The sequence below is a fragment of the Pteropus medius genome, unplaced genomic scaffold, assembly GCF_902729225.1.
Source record: "Pteropus medius unplaced genomic scaffold, Ma_sr-lr_union100, whole genome shotgun sequence".
Taxonomy (NCBI): Eukaryota; Metazoa; Chordata; class Mammalia; order Chiroptera; family Pteropodidae; genus Pteropus; species Pteropus medius.
This window is the reverse complement of record NW_024340696.1, coordinates 555,070-561,069: the sequence shown is the minus strand read 5'-3', so window position 1 is coordinate 561,069 and position 6,000 is coordinate 555,070. Positions and strand designations below refer to the sequence as shown.

Sequence of the window (6,000 nt, the reverse complement as noted above, 5' to 3'; positions counted from 1 at the left end):
AGTAGCAAGGAAACTGTGTAAAGTCTCTTGAACACAATTGGACTGGGGGACAGGGAGCACCGTAAAGCCAGGGACAGGCTTCAGGCTTCCCTCCCCTCACAAACTCAAGGCTCTGTCCTCAGGGAGAAAGTTCTCACAAGAACCAAGCCCTTCTCAAGTCTATGCTGAACCCATGGTTCTGAGGATGGTGGGGAAGTCAAAGCCCCTCTCCCACTCTGACTTATCTCCTGCTCCTCTCCCCACTCAGCCTTGTTCCTGTCACATTGTTATCTGCTATTCAAATTTAATTGGACGTCCTTTTTTCCCTCTCAATCTGGTAACTCTACACATTTTACAGATGAGGAAACTGAGGCTCAGTGAGAACTAATGACTTAAATGACTTGCCCCAAGGGCACACAACCAGTGGGAGAGCCAGAACTAGCCTTAACCAATCTCCAACAATTAGCCAGCTTCTCATCCTCTCACAAAGACCTTGTGCCTCTGTGCCCAAGTTAATGCCCGCATGGCTGTATTAATCCATGTACTCTGAGGACTAACTTGCAGTTGAAATGTTTCCTTGGCCTTCAGTAAGGAAGAGGTTTCCATGTCTATATTTAATCATTTTTAGTAATTTTTTTGATTATAAAAATATACACCTGCAATATACTCACACAACAGAATACTATATACCAATGAAAAAGAACAGACTTCTCCTACACACAACGGAACAGATTGGTGAGTTTTTATGTATTCATACACATCAACTTAAAGAAATAATATTGAATAAGAATCCAGATACAAAAGAAGATATCCTGTATGATTCCATATATATAAAGTTCAAAAATACTTAAAAGTAATCTATGGTGATAGAATAGTGATTCTTGGCGGGCAGGGGGCAAGAGTAAGGAGGGTTACTGAGAAAGGACATGAGGGAACTTTTTGGGGTTTTAACAATGTGTATCTTAACCTGGGTATAGGTTGCACATGCATATAAATATATAGATCCAGCTGCTTAAGATTTGCATACTTTTCCATTCGTGGGTTATACTTCAATGAAAAACTAAAGACAAACAAAAAGATTAATATACACTCACTGTAAAAAATGAATAAAGTACAAGCATAAAGAACAAAACAAAAACCATCTCTATTCCCATCACTGGGAGATATCATAACTAACATCTTAAAGTGTATTCTTCCACATATTTACCCAATAGTATTAACTTTTCACGAGCATTTCCTAAGAAAGGAATCTGGGACCTAGTACCAGTCACTGGAGATGCTAATTTATTTAGGAGTCCAAATTTCCTGGATATGTCTTTCACTTACCCAGAAAGCCCTGACACTAGATTTAATTTGACCATTTTTAGAAAGGCATGGGACAATTAAGGGCAAATAAATGGAATTAAAATCAAATTGAATACAGCCTTTCAATGTTATGACTTAGAATCTGATTTTAAGTACGGTGATGAATATAAAATGAAAGCTTGGCCTGGAAGTCTGAAAAAGGCTCTTGAGCCTCCTGGAACCCAGAACACCACCTACTGGTCAAGATCTGCAATGACAGCCCACCACCACACCACCTGAAAGCATGGCCTTCCTATTTATAAGCCCCTACTTATAATGATAACCTCTTTTTATTATGAGTTTATATATGGCTCCCAATAGCTTGCCAGACATTTTTGCTTCCCTAGTGCATTACACAGACCTTAGGCTATAGGACTAGTTTAATAAAAAGTAGAATGAATAAAAGGATGGATAGATGGATGGATGGATGGATGATGACTGAATGGACAAAAGGATGGAAGAGCATTCTTGTGTGTCATTGTGAAATGAGGGAATAATCTCTGTCCTACCCACCTCTTTTTTGTTTGCCTTTTTTTTTTAATAAAAATGATGATTTGATATGCAGATAGTGAAATGATTACTAGTCAAGCCGATTAACATCATCTCAACATCATGAGACTTACTCATCTTACATCATTGCAACTTTGTACCCTTTGACCAATATCACCCCAGTCCCTACCCCTGGTAAGCACCATTTTACACTCTGCTTCTATGTATTAAACTTTTTTAGATTCCACATATAAGATCATACATTTTTTTTTTCTTTGCAGGCTTTGGGAAAGTGGATAAAATAACCATTGGGGAAAACCAATGGATGTGAGGGATTATTATGACAGCCCAACGCCAGGAAGTAGAGCAGTCAAATGGTGACCAGGGTGAGCAGTGAGGCTGCAGAGACAGGTACTGTGTTAAGAACAGGAAACTCAATTAAATGTGAAATGTCTTGACTCAGACAGTTAATAGGCACCTGACAGATTTCAGCGCTTTTCCCTTTCCTCTTCCTATTTTACAACCCGGCTCACAAATCCTTTCCATAAGATCTGAAGAGCAGAAAATGGAGATTTGTCCTTTCCAGGCCTCATTTAGAGGTGAGGTGATGTTTGATGTTTTTCTGTTGTTGATTTTGAAACAGGCCAGGGTCACTGTGCTTACGGATGTCAAAGTCCTCCCGAGTTAGGAAAAGTGGTTTCTGAGGCATCACTGTCGGGCTGCCTGATGGCGAAGTGCCCATCTGAGCATGTCCACTGTTGCCAGCACTTGACAAGCATCATGCCGGCCTTGCTTTTAGATGCTGCACAGCAGGGGCTCTGGTCCACATAAAAGTGGCATGATGTAGCAGAAAAGGGGTCAGAAGGCAGTGCTCTGACACTCACCAGCTAAGTGACCTTGAGCAAGTTAGCTTGCTCTTGCCAGTATATAAACCATCTTATTAGGCCAATGTAACAAGATAATGCCTGGTAAAACACTTTAGAAACTAAAGCACTGGCCCCGAGTTAAGGTATGGCTAATAATAGAAACTCAAATGAACGTCATGCCCCACTTGTGACCTGAGCGAGTTCAAAAGCTACAGGGAATGTCACCTGCATTGATCTAGACCCAGTTTATACTTACGGAATCCAACCCCGTTTTAGCAGCTACATCACACTCTTACTTCACATCGAGCTTAGAGCCTAGTAAGATTTACCCACTACTGACTTTTTAAAATATGGACTGCACCCCTTCAGGCATCATCCACTCTTTAGGCAATTGATTTTTTTTTAAACTAACTAAATGTAGACTTTAAGTTACATTTGCACTAGGTAAATTTTATTTTATTGCTCTGGTCCATCAATATAGGCTATTAAAATATTTTAATACTACTTTGGCCATTCCCTGTGTTCTCTCTCTGCTGACTTGATGACAGCCACACATTTCAACAGAGTACAATCCATATATTCATTCATTCAATATACATTTACTGAGCCCCTACTATTCCCTAGACATTGTGTTAGGAGCCAGGAGATACAAAGGGCATATCTGACAGAGTGGCAAGTGTCATCGTAAAAATATGCCCTGGCTGCTAGGGGTTCAAAAACAGGGCATTCCTATTGCTGTCAGCAGCAGTGACATGGCTTCCCAGGTCTGGAGATGTGGCAGGGGCCAGTAGCCATTATCCTCTTCTGAGCTCACCATTGGACTATACTCTCCAGCTCCGATGATTCTTAGTGCTTCCACATTAATGACCAAGTCCTTCTTCCCAGGCAGATGAAGAGATGAAATCCATTGTGACAGGTCTCTCATGGTTTCCTCGGCCTTCCAAACAAACAAACAAAAAAATGCAAGTGGCAATAGCTAGCTTGCTCTTATCTTTCTGACGTCATCATTCCATCCTCATCCCTCTTCCAATGCACACATTAATTCTGCAAATATCAGTAGAGTCCCTACACTGGGCCAGTACTGTGTTGGACTCCATTGCCTTCTCTTAAATCTTCTGAGGTCAAAATCTCCACAGTGGGGAGCAAGTGCTTTCTCCATGCAGGTAATCCCCTTCTCTAGCCCTTTCGTACCAGCCAAGATCAAGAGCTGAGCTTCTGCATATCTACATCCCAGTTTAATACTTCCAGGCTCTATATACAAGAGGGAAGGAGGGAATTCGAGGAGTCAAGGCATACCACATCCTCTTGGTCTCATTAGCAGAGCACTGTAGTAAGAAAAACCTGGACTGTGAGTAAAGACAGAGATGTGAGTCTCAGATCTGCAACCAACCAACTTTGTGACTTTAGATATGGCCCTCTGGGCTTCATTATAAAACAAAGACCAGAAGATCTTTGAGTTTCCACTCAGCTCTTAATATTCTGATTCTTTCTATGCTAATCCCTGATTCCTGGATAAACCTTCCACTCTCTTCTGATCTAGCTTTCTAGAGGAACAAAAAATTTTACATAAAGAGGTAGAAGGGAAGAATTTTGCCAGCCTTCCTTATAATGAAATATCTGCTGGCAATAAGCAGCCCAAAGCCGATAAACAATCGCTAAGGGTTACAATTTAGGAATATCTTGATCCTTGCTTGCCTATAACCTGATTTCTTTTAGGCCCAGCCTAATCTTGAGTCTAGAGTCAAGCTCCAAGCTATTTGTCAAGAATTTCACGGAATTTCTACACTGGAATGGTTTGGGAAATGTCCTTCGCAGATATATTCATTCTTTCACGGTTCAGGAACTCTTAATAATGAGCCATTTGGATAGGGGAGTGCCTTCTCTTTCTTGGGCCTTTCTTTCTTCACCTGTAAATAAGGAAGGTAATTCCTCCAGCTCTACAATGTCTTTGGTTCTGTAATAGTGTGTGCCTCAGTCTGAAATTCCACATGCAGCTCACAACTAGCAGCAAACCACATAGACAAAAAAAAAAAAAAAAAAATGAAGGATGCCATCTGACGATTAAATGCAGAAAAATTATGCAATTAGCAAAGGACGTTGATCATACAACATGTGAGTCTAATTGCAGCACATGCAAATGTTTGCTAAATTAGATAAATATGGGTTTGCAGTCACTCTGGTACACATAATGAGTTGTAAAGTTAAGGAAAATATAAAAGTTAATTATGAAACGGGAATGATAAACATAGGGTTTGTGCAGGAGGCCGATTAGGATTATTAATCAAGTAATCATCTCACACCTAAAGTGGAGTGTTGTAGGCGTCCCAGGCCCATAGTCTGACTACTGTGTAATGAAGTTATCATGTTTAATAGGACATGGAAAACATGCTTCAGTTTTACATAGCACCTGTTACCTGGGGAACTCCAGCACTCGGGGCTGGTTATATTGACTCATCAATTTGCATTGCACATGGTTAGAGAAGAAAGGTTGTATCCTAACCATTATCAGACTCTCTTGAACATGCCACAAATGATAACTCTATAAGCCCATGAAGTAGCTCTTATGTGAGGTGACCTATTGTCCTGCAGCACCTTCCATGGAGAAGTAAAAAGAATCCTAGAGAAGTAGCCACAGTGAGAACCTAAGTTCTGGAGGCAGACTGCTTGGATTTCAATTCTGGGTCTATTGCTAATTCTTTGACAAGTTAATTCAGCTTGCTGTGCCCTGGTTTCCTCATCTCTATTTTGAGGACAATAATATCACCTATCTCTTAGAGAAGTTATAAAGATTAAAGAAATTATTACCTACAAAAGCACAAAGAACACTGTCTGGTTTCTTGCTAGCTGGTTTTCCCTGTTCATTAGTTCATTCATTCAACCAAATAAGGGCCCACAATGTGCAAGGCACTAAGCTAATGACAATGGCTGTAGGAAGGATACACACACGCACACACACACAGAGATTCCATCTTCACATTAGGATTAGGGAGGAAATACACAAATAACTGCAGTGAAGCAATATGTGAGATGTACTATTTGAGTATTATAAAATGTTCAAGGGGTCATCATTCCTGAAAAGCAGCTGGAGAAAGCTTCACTGAAGACAGGCCACTTCAGCTAGGCCGCAATGAGATTTTAACAGAGGGGAGGCTGGGCGGAAAGATGTGCAACATTCCAGGCAAGGGACACCTCATGGGCAAAGATGCTGAACTCAGAAAATCCAAGGCAACATCCAGTTATTGCCAGAAGTGATGGGTAAGGATAGAAAGCAGCTTTGAAGTCAATCAAGGATGGTGGGTTGAGGGCGGGGGAGGCTCTTGAT

At 40.8% G+C, this 6,000-nt stretch overlaps 1 long non-coding RNA gene across 1 annotated transcript in view; it reads right to left on the bottom strand.

Moving 5' to 3' along the window:
* Positions 1-706: 706 nt before the first annotated feature.
* The window catches only part of LOC120604821 (uncharacterized), a 13,975-nt gene continuing 8,681 nt past the window's right edge, over positions 707-6,000 (bottom strand). The window contains exon 3 of the long non-coding RNA XR_005653426.1: positions 707-3,615. This is a non-coding gene — a long non-coding RNA (uncharacterized LOC120604821). The remainder of the gene's footprint in view (positions 3,616-6,000) is intronic.